The 13,812-nt window shown below is 45.9% G+C and overlaps 1 protein-coding gene and 1 non-coding gene across 2 annotated transcripts in view; one reads left to right on the forward strand and one right to left on the reverse strand.

Moving 5' to 3' along the window:
• Positions 1-13,812, reverse strand: part of SUCLG2 (succinate-CoA ligase GDP-forming subunit beta) — a 297,736-nt gene that overhangs the window by 270,535 nt on the left and 13,389 nt on the right. The window lies entirely within an intron of this gene.
• LOC120946331 lies at positions 3,486-3,600 on the forward strand. The gene has a single exon (XR_005750667.1). It is a non-coding gene; the product is annotated as a U5 spliceosomal RNA (small nuclear RNA).

The raw sequence follows: 13,812 nt of genomic DNA on the forward strand, positions 1-13,812 counted from the left end.
CACCATTTATATATATTTTTTTTGTTATGATGTGGGTTTAGTGACACTAACTTTAATCCTTAAAGTTGAAGCTCTGGTGAGCAGGTATAGGAGTGTCACCACAGTATTGCTTCCGATAAAAAATGTCTGTGCTTTATTGTTTTATGTGTGATATGTCACAGTTCCAAACGGTACAGCAAACAACTTCATAGATCCCCTATGACGGGGTAGACAACCTTGGCACTCTGGCTGTTGTGGATCTACAAAAGTCCCCTAAGGCTTTGTCAGGGAAATGGCCGTGGAAGTACTGGCAATCTTGCCAGTAGAAGAAATGGCCGAAGGCTGTGTCAGGGAAATGACCGTGGAAGTACTGGCAATCTTGCCAGTAGAAGAAATGGCCGCCAGAGACACATCATGCGACAGGTGGGTCCCCCTGCTGACCTATAAAAGGCTGCCACTGTCTGACCCAAATTGCTGGATTGTCGTCAGCTTCCTGTGTCTGTTTACCTTGTAACTCCTGGCTTGATCTCTGCTTTTGGCCTGACCTGTGATCTCGATTATCTCCTCGCTCTGACCTTGGCTTGGCTGACTATTCTTCGATCCACTGCCCACTGTTTATGACCCGGCTTGCTCTTGGACTGTCTCCCGGTATATGACCTCTGGCCTGGCTGCGAACCCTGCTCCATCCTGCATACGCCTACTCAGGATGACTTCTTGCACGGCTACCGACATCACTACCCAGCGCACCCCAGCCACATTCTGCTTACCAGCCTGTTGCAGCACTACTGGCAACCCGTGCACCTTTGGGCACCGTATCCCCTGTATCACTCCCAGGGGAGCGCTGCACTTAGCCGCAAGGGGCACCCTCTCTGCCACTCGGCCTCACATCAGAGACGTGACAGGCATTGAAAAACTGACAGCCACAAGCATGACTCCCTGAGGCAGAGGCTTGATGGGACTTTCTGCACAGTTGGAGTGCTGAGACCAACAGACACACAACAGGCTATAGTCAAAGTCCATAGGACTGATACAAGAGATGGTCAGAGACTGCAGACACAATACACGAGATGGGTGAGAGACAATGAACATGCTTAAAAATATGATCAGAGATTGCAGACGTGACACAATGGATGGTTAGAGACTGTGGACATGATACAAAAGATGGTTAGAGACTGCAGAAATGACAAAAAGAGATGGTCAAAGACTATGGATAGCAAACAAGAACCGGTCAGACTGCAGAAGACTGTCAGGCCTCGTACACACGGCCGAGGAACTCGACGTGCCAAACACATCGAGTTCCTCGGCGAGTTCAGCCCTGAAGCCGCCGAGGAGCTCGGCGGGCCGAGTTCTCCCATAGAACAACGAGAAAATAGAGAACATGTTCTCTATTTTCTTGACGAGTTCCTCGGCGGCTCCATCGGGCCGAAAGTGTACAGACGACAGAGTTTCTCGGCAGAATCCGGCTCTGACCGAGTTTCTCGCTGAATTCTGCCGAGAAACTCTGTCGTGTGTACGAGGCCTCAGACGGTGAACATGATATAGGAGTTGGAAACTGGAACATGTTTCAGGAGAGTCATAGACTGGAGACACATTACATGAGACTACTGGAGTCTTCAGGCACCCCCGAGGGCACAAAAAGTGACAAAGTGCTCGCAGTCCGCAGGGGCTTTAAACCTTTATTCAAAGTTTACAGTATGCATTCTGGTGAAGAGTATTAAAAAAAATCATGTTTTCTCCATTTATTGACTGGCAGTGCCTGAAAAAACACAACACAGTTCTTAAAATCCTCCGCATTGCAACCAGACTGCATGAAAAATACAGATCTAGGAATGTAGTCCGAGGAATATCCCAGAAGCAAACAGTATAAGCAAAACATTCTGGTAATCTTATTACAAAAGCTTTTCAGCTCAAATTGTGTTACTCTGCCTTCCAGCAAGGTGACTAAAGTCTATCAAATTCTTCATAAAGAAAGATTTTTGAGACTGTGACAAGAGTACTTCAGATGAAAAAAAAAAGTAATTGGTCAAAAATACACAGTGTGCGACTTGCTCAGCAGGTGAGGATAACGGGTCTGTCATTACACAGTTCCTGCCCGGCAATCTGCGGGAGAGGGTACCCAGACTAGCACCCTCCAGCGTATGCCACTGAAAATTCACCGCCTTTACCCGCCAGGGCTCTGGGCTGAAATTTCTAATTATTAAAGATCCTCTATTATATGAAACGCTTCTAATTAAACTTCCGAGCAAAATTCCTTTAATGAACCGTAAGAGGGGAGAGGCATGCAGCGAGCTGAGATTAAAAATTAATATTGCCTGGATTATACCTTTCCAAATTTAAATGCACCTGCTCCTACAGAAAATAAATTATTTTATTTTCCATAAATAAAGGCCAATGATTGCATCTGGGTTTTATCCAAAAACAAACACTCTTGGAACACTGGAGACTGGAGAGTAGTCCAACTCAATACTGATGACTTGTTTTTTGGGTATGCAGCTTTATGAATGTGGCGGGCAATACATTTTACACCTAGGCCTTCAGTGATGTTCTACGCATGCCACAAGCAGACTTCAAAGCACACCTTCAGAGTTCATCGCTAATAACGCCTTTCCATAAGGCTGGGACTTTGTGCGTGTTGGCAATGCAGGCTGCTAAGACTCAATTAGCTAGATTCACAAAGAGTTAGGCCGGCGTATCAGTAGATACGCCGACCTAACTCGGAATCTGCGCCGTCCTACACTTAAACCTATCTAAGATACGACGGTTTGCGCCGTCGTATCTTGGGGTGCAATATTTAGGCTGGCCGCTAGGTGGCTTTTCCATTGCGTTCGGCGTAGAATATGTAAATCACTAGATACGCCTATTCACGAGCGTACGTGCACCCGTCGCAGTAAAGATACGTCGTTTACGTAAGGCATTTTCAGGCGTAAAATTATTCCATCAAATAGCTGGACTAGTAATGTTAAGTATGGCCGTCGTTCCCGCGTGGAAATTTGAAAATTTGATGTCGTTTGCGCAAGTCGTCCGTGAATAGGGCTGGACGTAATTTACGTCCACGTCGAAACCAATACGTCCTTGCGGCGTACTTTGCCGCAATGCACACTGGGATATGTACACGGACGGCGTAAAAAATGTCAATCACGTCGGGTCACAGTTAATCTACATAAAACATGCCCCCTACATCCTCATTTGAATTTGGCGCGCTTACGCCGGCCTATTCACAATACGCCGCCGTAACTTAGCAGGCATGTACTTTGTGAATACAGTACTTGCCTAGCTAACTTACGGCGGCGTAGTGTAAATACGATACGCTACGCCGCCGCAAAGATGCGGCGACCTACCAGAATCTAGCTAATTGTTCTACCACTCTGTATTGTGTTATGTACAGTGAGGGGAAAAAAGTAGTTGATCCCCTGCTGATTTTGTACATGTGCCTAATGACTGATGGTAGGTTTATTTTAACAGCGAGAGACAGAATAAAAAAATAATCCAGAAAAACGCATTTCAAATACTCTGGTTTCTCTTCAGATTGAATAAATCTTTTGCCTTTTACTAAAGATTTCCGTGGAGAGGAACAAGAAAAAAAATAAAAATAAAAATTATAAATTGATTTGCATTTTATTGAGTGAAATAAGTATGTGACCCCTTTGCAAAATATGACTTGGTGGTAAAACCCTTGTTGGCTATCGCAGAGGTCAGACGTTTCTTGTAGTTGGCCACCAGGTTTTCACACATCTTAGAAGGGATTTTGTCCCACTCCTCTTTGCATATTCTCTCCAAATCATTACGGTTTTGAGGCCGACTTCTGTTAACTTGAACACTCAGCTCTCTCCACATATTTTCTAAGGGATTTAAGGTCTGGAGACTGGCTAGGCCACTCCAGAACCTTAATGTGCTTCTTCTTGAACCACTCCTTTGTTGCCTTAGTCATGTATTTTGGGTCATTGTCATGCTGGAATACATATCCACGACCCATTTTCAATGCCCTGGTTGAGGGAAGGAAGTTCTTAACCAAGATTTGACGGCCCATTGTCCACTTAGCAGAAAAACACCCCTAAATCATAATGTTTCCATCTCCATGTTTGTTTGGTGGTGGGGACGGTGTTCTAGGGGTCATAGGCAGAATTCCATTCCACACTCCTAAACCTTGTGGACAGCCTTCTCCAGTTGAAGATGTTATAGCTGCAAAGGGTGGGGCCAACTCAATATTGAACCCTACAGACTAAGACTGGGATGCCATTAATGTTCACATGCGTGTAAAGGCAAGTGTCCCAATACTTTTGACAAAATAGTGTATTTTTACTGTTATATCTGCCAAATGATTTGCAATTGTGCAATAATTTAGTCTGTTTATGTCTAATTGAAGTGTAGCTAAACCTAAACCTAGAATTAGATTGGAGACTGCGAGCCAAGCCTTCTCATCCAACATCAGTGCCTGACCTCACAAATGCGCTTCTGGAAGAATGGTCAAACATTCCCATAGACACACTCCTAAACCTTGTGGCCAGCATTCCCAGAAGCGTTGAAGCTGCAAAGGGTTGGCCAACTCAATGAACCCTACGGACTAAGGCTGGGATCCTATTAAAGGTCATGAAGGCAGGCGTTCCAATACTTTTGGTAGTTTGTATGTATTCAACTGTGAATGTAGCCGTTTGACATGTGACATCACTTCCAGGTCAGTGTTTTAGGTTTCACTAATAGTTTTATTGTGTGACAATTGAGAAAGGGGTTACATCAGAAATACAAGTCACGGATTCAACAGATATGCAAATTTGAGCTAGTTGTGCGCCTCCTTGTTTTTGGTATCCTGATGGATAATTGTTCAGGAAAAGCCTATAAAATGGCATAATACACAATTTTATTTAAAAAAAAAAGCAATAAAAAAAAAAAAAAAAAAAACCACCTACCACTTGAGGTTCATGAATATTCTTGGTGTATCAAAAAGCACAGAAACATCTAAAAAGGCTGCATCGCTTCCCTTACGACACATCTGTGTACATTTTTCTCCCTGCATTAGCAAACAGCCTGGAGATCACTTGGTGAAGGTTATTTGAGATGTAATGTGTCCGCTAAATAGTCTCCGCTGCCTCTCTGGCAGTTAATGGCTTACTCCCTTTAAGGTAAACCTAAAATGCTGAATAAATACTCCTCTACACAGATGTCTTTAGCAGAGCCTGAATGCAAAGCTTGAATAATTCGAATTGCACCAACGGTAGCTTGCCTTCTATAATACAAAATGATGTTCTTTGTGCCAGGTGTCTAGAAACGTCTGATCTGATGGAACAGAGTGGGTGGTAAAGGGGCAGTGGGTGCCAAAACAACAACATGTGGCCCAACATGGCATCTTCAGTCATTACGCGCTTTTTTAGACAACTGTATACAAGGCCAGCGCTAGAATATATGTTTTAGAGCAGGGGTGTCAAACTCAATTTTGTCGAGGTCCGCATCAGCAGTGTGGTTGCCCTCAAAGGGCCAGTTGTATCTGGGCCGCACTACATACAAAGGGCAGGCATTCCGGGGTGCGCTACGTACAGAGGGCAGGCATTCCGGGGTGCGCTACGTACAGAGGGCAGGCATTCAGGGGTGCGCTACGTACAGAGGGCAGGCATTCAGGGGTGCGCTACGTACAGAGGGCAGGCATTCAGGGGTGCGCTACGTACAGAGGGCAGGCATTCAGGGGTGCGCTACGTACAGAGGGCAGGCATTCAGGGGTGCGCTACGTACAGAGGGCAGGCATTCAGGGGTGCGCTACGTACAGAGGGCAGGCATTCAGGGGTGCGCTACGTACAGAGGGCAGGCATTCAGGGGTGCGCTACGTACAGAGGGCAGGCATTCAGGGGTGCGCTACGTACAGAGGGCAGGCATTCAGGGGTGCGCTACGTACAGAGGGCAGGCATTCGGGGGTGCGCGACGCACAGAGGGCAGGGTTCGGGGGTGCGCGACGCACAGAGGGCAGGGTTCGGGGGTGCGCGACGCACAGAGGGCAGGGTTCGGGGGTGCGCGACGCACAGAGGGCAGGGTTCGGGGGTGCGCGACGCACAGAGGGCAGGGTTCGGGGGTGCGCGACGCACAGAGGGCAGGGTTCGGGGGTGCGCGACGCACAGAGGGCAGGGTTCGGGGGTGCGCGACGCACAGAGGGCAGGGTTCAGGGGTGCGCTGTGTCCAATGTGCAAAATCTGCTCCAGGGTTTTGACCCCTTCACCCAGCACTCTGCCCCCATCCCCCCACCTCTAAACACATCTTCCTCCACAGTCCCCCCACCTCCCAAAGCAAACCTCACATCTGCACTCTCTCCTACCTGGTGTAAGATGGCATTTACAAGAATGCTTTTATAGCCGCACTACAAGTCCTCAAAACCCATCTCTCAAGATGCACCTGCTGGATGTAGATTGGAACACACATCCGCCAAAGCCGTCAGATACCTCTGCCAATGACAGGCTATGCCGGATCGACAGCGCATGCGCTCTGCTACATACACAGCCGGCGCCGCTGGGGAGACTCAGGGGGAGAGCGGAGGAAGCGTTTACTCCGTTTGCCAAGGAGACCTGTTCGTGACAGCAGAAAGCGGCTGTGAGAAGACGAGGTGGAGGCTGGTGTGCCACATGACAAGGCCTGGCGGGCCAGATTCGGCCGCCGCGCACCTTGTGTTTGCCAACTGTGTTTTATAGAGGATTTGGTGTGGAGGAACTCAAGTGCCCTGCACAAAGTCCTGACCTCAACCATACTGAACATGTTTAGGATGAATTGGTAATCCAACCGTGAGTCGGTTCTTCTCATCCAACGTCAGTACCCGAACTCACAAAAGTTTTTTTTTTGGCTCGTCATATGGGGGATGTTTAGCTTCTGTGGTAGATGTGTTTGCAAAGTGAGTTCATGTCAGACAGGAACTATATTTAAAGCAGTAGTAAACTGGCAGAAAAATAAACAATGGGCCCCCCCTGCAGGTTTAAGTTATAAAATGTACTAGTATGCATCGCATACTAGCACATTATTACAGATTTACCTGTACACGGAGCCCTCCAGCACAGTGTTGTCATGACACCCCGGCGCTGCCATCTTCAGTCAGTCTTCCTTCCAGGATGGCAGTCCCCGGCTGTGTAAATGACTAGGTTTGAGATGATGTCACTCCCATGTGAATGTGTGTGGGAGCCCTTGGCTCCAACACGGAATTCTGAAGGTACGGCACCGGTATGCCTTCCCTTCAGAGTGCATGCGCCGGTCACGTCACTGGCTGCATGTTGTGTAAATATCTCCTAAACAGTGTAAGTTTAGGAGATATTCACTCTACCTACAGGAAAGCCTTATTCTAGGCTTACCTGTAGGTACAATTTTAAAAGTTGAGTTCAACTCCAAAGGGCCCGGCACCTCACTTTTATTGAAAAGAAAAAAAAGTCCTTATACAAATTGATTGCGTATGCAAGGGTTCTTCTTCGGCAAACACAAACGAGGAAAAATTCAGAGCCACCTGGATTAGTCTAACTTCGGACTCAGCTGTAGCACCTCGTTTCACAGGTCCGCTCCAGGCCTCAAAATAAAGTTCTTCAGCCAACCAGCCCCCCCCCCCCCCCCTTGAGTTTTGGACGCTCTTTCAGAAACTTCCAGACTTCCTCCAGCCCACTGGACCTACTAGCCGCCTCACCTTCCTCGGCCTCCCTGACCAACTTAGTTATTACAACTTTCCCAGAGTCCCCCACACAAGGGATACAGTATCTGAGAGGAACCACTATATCTCTTGATTCAAATGGCAGCAACTGCGCTGAGCTATGCTCAGATCTGGCTTATAATTATCCTGCACAAACACTAGCAAAGCCCAGACACAGGATCTGAGGTTCCTTCCAACCCAAAGCACTTATGCTTCCCGCAAACCAACTCCAAAAAAGGTGAACAAATTGGAACGCCTTCTCAGAAGAGTGTAGGTTGTTGTAGCCACAAAGGGAAGGTCAATGTCATACTAATGGGCATGGAATGGGATGTCCAACAAGCTCATATAGGTATTGTAAGATTGGGGTTATTAGACTCCAGCGATAGATGAGTGACAGTGAGTACGCCAATCCAGAACTGAGTTTTAAAGGGCCTGGTAGCCCACTTTTATTTAAAAACACGAAAGTTCACAAATACAATAGTAGTCCTCACAGGGGGTTCCACCATTCCTGTATCTTGTCAACTCAACAGTTTAGCCTCCTGGCTGTCACACTTGCCATCTGGCTGTTTCGGGCCTTTAGCCTAGGCCCCAGTTTTGTTCCTCAGAACACACAGTTTCCTAGAGAAAAAGCTCAAACCTTGCTTACTCCTGTCAGCATCTTGCTGCTCCATCATTAGTGACATCTGCCTCCTGCAGACATGCACACACAGCCTCTGACTCCACTCAGAGGGATTTTGGGAATCCACCCGATTCCCGGGACAGACTTCCTGTCTGTAGGGTGGGGCCATGAGCTATAATCAGGTCACAACTAAATAGTCCAACACACAGCTGTACAATCAGCGTGCCTTTCTCTCTACAATATGGCGTAAACCAGCAATCTTTCCCATAGCACAGAGTCCCACCCTCACATCATGCAAATTGTCTTTGGACATATACAGCCAGATTCAGAAAGACTGGCTTATCTTTGTGCAGGCGTAGCGTATCGCAATTACGCTACGCCGCTGTAAGTCAGAGAGGCAAGTGCTGTATTCACAAAGCACTTGCCTCCTAAGATACGGCGGTGTAGCGTAAATGGGCCGGCGTAAGCCGAATTCAAATTGTGAAGAGGTGGGCGTGTTTTATGTAAATAAACCATGACCCGACGTGATTGAAGTTTTTAACGAACAGTGCATGCGCCGTCCGTGGACATATCTTAGTGTGCATTGCTCCAAAGTATGCCGCAAGGACTTATTGGTTTCGACGTGAACGTAAATGACGCCCAGCCCCATTCACGGACGACTTACGCAAACGACGTAAAATTTTCAAAATTCGACGTGGGAACGACGTCCATACTTAACATTGGCCAGGCCAGCTATTTGTTCGACTAACTTTACGCCTGAAAATGCCTTATGTAAACGGTAGGGTTGTCCCAAAACCACTTTTTTAGGAGTACGAGTACCGATACTTTTTTTTTATGTACTCGCCGATGCCGAATACTGATACTTTTTTTAAATGTGTCAAATGCAGCCATGTCCCCCACATATGCAGCCATGTCCCCAAACATATGCAGCCATGTCCCCAAACATATGCAGCCATGTCCCCAAACATACGCAGCCATGTCCCCCATATACGCAACCATGTCCCCAAACATATTGCAGCCATGTCCCCCACATATCGCAGCCATGTCCCCCCACATGCAGCCATGTCCCCCCACATGCAGCCATGTCCCCCCACATGCAGCCATGTCCCCCGTACCCAAATGATGCCGCTGTCGCGTTAATCACCGCGCAGGGAACATTACAGTCAGCTTTCGTTTGAATAGCTGTTTTCCCTGCCGCGCTGTGTATAGAGACACTCCCCCTTGCTCGCGATTGGACAGATCCGTCCAAGGGGGAGTGTCTATGCACGGCGGGGAAAACAGCTATTCAAACGAAAGCCGACTGTAATGTTCCCCGCGCCGCGGTGATTAACACACGACAGCGGCGGGGGGGGGTGTAAGTATTCTATTTTGGCATCGGGGGTATTTGCGGGAGTACGAGTACTCCCGCTAATACTCGGTATCGGTCCCGATACCGGTATCGGGACAACCCTGGTAAACGGCGTACCTTTACTGCGACGAGCAAGCGTACGTTCATGAATAGGCGTATCTCGCTGATTTACGCATTCTAGGCGTAAATCAGCGTTCACACCCCTAACGGCCGGCGGAACTAGACAGCTAAGATACTACGGCGCATGCAGTCGTATCTTAGCTACAATTAAGTGTATCTCAATTTGAGAATACACTTAAATGTACGACGGCTTGGATTCAGAGTTACGACGGCGTATCTACTGATACGCCGGCTTAACTCTTTGTGAATCTAGCTAATAGTGTAGGTTCCCAGAATACAAGAATATTTTTTCTGACAACTTTATACTTATATTAAAAGGGCTAGTGTAAAAAAAAGGGCTAGCATCACACTGTAAATGGCCATGCCCAGGTAGAATCACACAGGTGACAATAAAGCTGGTCATCAGACCTACGTTTCTGTGGAAAAAGGATGTCGATGGTACCAGAAAGAAAGAACAATATTTTATCCTTGGGAAGGCTAAATTGCTGTGGAGCGTTGGTGTGCAATGCAAGAACTTCTATTCTTTAAGCCTAACATTTACAGAGATCTACCAGAGGCATAAAAGGGGCAGCAAAACAAAACGAATGCAACAGAATCAACATCTACCAATTTAAACCGAGTACAGTGACAAACATAAGAGTTGGAATAAGATGGCATGCTCCCTTCACATTCTGAAGCATGTTCCATTCCGGATGACCCAGGTGAGTCAATGTAACATTTAATATCATTACCCAGTTGCCTGTTCTAAAGGTCACTGCAAATTGCCGACTTGTGCAGATATATCAACAGCCAACACCATTTCTAACACACATCCATTTCCACAAATATCACAAGCATCTATCTCGCATTCCACAGCCGGTCCGCGCTCAACATTCTATTTTATCAGATACATACTTTACCATCATGAAAAAATAAAAAAATATATATATACATTCCGGCAGCCAATTTCTGGGAGCAAATCATTTAAAGCGGACCTTGTAGCTCTGGGTACTCGCAGAACATTATGACTTCTCATACCGCGTACCCATAATGCTGCATAACTGCCTTAATAAAAAAGCAATATTTTAGAAAAGTCGTTGTCTTGACTCCAGGCAAGACAAAGACTTTTCTAAAGTTTCTAAAGCAGCGGTTCCAATTTCTAAACAGAACCTATTATTTTGTTCTTCATCTTTAGATGGAAGATCTATTTTTCTACAAGTTTAGCGGCACCTAGTTCTCAATAGAGTATAAGATAAATGCTACAGAAATATAAAACAATGTAGTGTACCTACGTCCTATTAATTTAGATATAGCATAGAAAATTGGGTTGAGGACTTTAATGGTATGGTAACAATACAATGATTTTATAAAAAATAGAAATGTTTATTGTATCAATTAAAGGAGTTGTAAAGGAAATATTTTTTTTGCCTGCAAGGTAGACAGACAGAATAGTGTAATGATTCTGTTAACCACTTAAGGACCGGACCAATATGCTGCTACATGACCCAAGGGGTTTTTACAATTCGGCACTGCGTCGCTTTAACAGACAATTGCGCGGTCATGCGACGTGGCGCCCAAACAAAATTGGTGTCCTTTTTTCCCCACAAATAGAGCTTTCTTTTGGTGGTATTTGATCACCTCTGCGGTTTTTATTTTTTGCGCTTTATAAACAAAAATAGAGCGACAATTTTGAAAAAAAATCAATATTTTTTTCTTTTTGCTATAATAAATATCCCCCAAAAACATATATAAACATTTTTTTTCTCAGTTTAGGCCGATACGTATTCTTCTACCTATTTTTGGTAAAAAAAAAAAAAAATCGCAATAAGCGTTTATCGATTGGTTTGCACAAAATTTATAGCGTTTACAAAATAGGGGATAGTTTTATTGCATTTTTATAAAAAAAAATTTTTTTACTACTAATGGCGGCGATCAGCGATTTTTTTCGTGACTGCGACATTATGGCGGACACTTCGGACAATTTTGAAACATTTTTGGGACCATTGTCATTTTCACAGCAAAAAATGCATTTAAATTGCATTGTTTATTGTGAAAATTACAGTTGCAGTTTGGGAGTTAACCACAGGGGGCGCTGTAAGATTTAGTGTTCACCTAGTGTGTGTTTACAACTGTAGGGGGGTGTGGCTGTAGGACTGACGTCATCGATCGAGTCTCCCTATAAAAGGGATGACTCGATCGATGCAGCGCCATAGTGAAGCACGGGGAAGCCGTGTTTACATACGGCTCTCCCCGTTCTTCAGCTCCGGGGAGCGATCGCGACGGAGTGGCTATAAACGAATAGCCGCGCCGTCGTCCCGGATCGCTCCCCGAGGGAATCCGACCGCCGCATGTAGCGGGGAGGGGGGGTTCTGATCGGACCCCCGACCCACGTCTAGGCAGGGACGTACAGGTACGCCAATGTGCCTGTATGTGCCACTCTGCCGACGTATATCTACATGCGGCGGTCGGGAAGCGGTTAAAAAACAAGTAAATATCTATTAAATTCCTTCATCTAGATCACCTCCGGCATTCTAGTTTCTGTTCTCTCATTCACTTCCTGGTTTGCATCGCTCGTTCATGTAAGAACTACAATTTTCCAGTATGAATTGCGGCACGCCCAGTAATTCACACCTCCTTGAAGTCTCTAACACGTAGAGAGCGTCCTGCCGCCAGATGTAGTTCCCAGGAGGGGGCGAGCACGTTACTGACCACCGCAGTAAAGCCTCCCATCGCGGTGGTCAGTAAAATCAGACAAGCAGGAAGTGAACAGAACAGAGAAGAAATAGAGCAACTTCTGAGCAAAAATTAACAATGAGGAAGTGAAAAGAGGAATGTCTGCAGGTAAAGGATGCTTATTATGAAAAAAAAAAAAAAAATTCCTTTACAACCCCTTTAAATGTTAAAAAAAAAAATCACCCATAAAAAGGGGAAGAAAGGGGTTTATTGTCCAAATAAAGACAAACGGACAAATCTAATAAAACATAAATTCCTCTGATATGGATTGGAAGTTAACCAGTCATGAGAGACAGTTCCAATCTCACACTCTACATGTTTCGCGGAATGCCAGCTTCATCAGGACCTTAATTCAAGATGAATATTGATCTGCAGAGAAGATATAAAAAAGGAATATACTGTATAGAAAACAAATCTAAAACATATTTAGAACAGTACAAGTGCATATGCATACATACACACACACATTAATTATATATATATATATATATATATATATATATATATTACACACACACACATATACACACACACACATACATACATATATATGCTACCCCCGAAGGAGCTGCTGGTTTGATTTGGGCCTGCCGTTACCTTACTGTTCACCACACTCGATCTAGGGGTCTCTCCTGAAGAGATGTTCAAAAGAACTTTGGTTTCTTTTTCTTCAAGAGTTTTATTAAACAGGTTCTCAACGCACTCATTGATGGGTAGATTCACTGAGGTCTCTGGTCTCAAGGTTAACTGGACCAAGTCAAAGATCCTTCCGCTACGCTCCCATGGGATGCCCGGGCGGGTTGACCCTTCCAATCCCTTACAGTGGGTGACTCAGATCAGATACTTGGGGTTACAAATCACGAACTCAGTGACAGATTTCATTAGCCTTAATGTGACTCCTTTACTGGCCACCGTATCCAAAAAACTCCACTCCTGGAAAAACCTCCCCTTGTCCCTCATTGGGAAGGTGAGTCTAATTAAAATGAAGATTCTTCCCCTCCCGCTCTATACCCTTAGGAACTCACCGGTGTGGATACCAAAGTCGATCTTCAGGTCCATAGACAGTATGATCTCCTCTTTTCTGTGGCAGGGGAGGCTCCCTCGCCTCAAACTGGCCATTCTTCAGCAACCATGGGGGGAGGGAGGATTGGCAGTACCCAATTTCCATAAATACTTTTTGGCCGGCCAGCTGGCGGTGGCTAATCGCTGGTTGATTACCGCTCCGGACGACGCTGCGGTCTCTCTGGAGGCTGCCTGTGTGGGCTCCTATGAGGCACTCTCGCTTCTGGTCTATAGAGGGCCGAGGGCTCCGTACCCCTTGACGTCCTCTATGTGCTCGGTACTCAGAGCATGGTCTGTGGCCCATGAGCTGAGACCCCAGGATAGTGTCACTTT

Source organism: Rana temporaria, chromosome 7 (genome assembly GCF_905171775.1).
Source record: "Rana temporaria chromosome 7, aRanTem1.1, whole genome shotgun sequence".
NCBI classification, from domain to species: domain Eukaryota; kingdom Metazoa; phylum Chordata; class Amphibia; order Anura; family Ranidae; genus Rana; species Rana temporaria.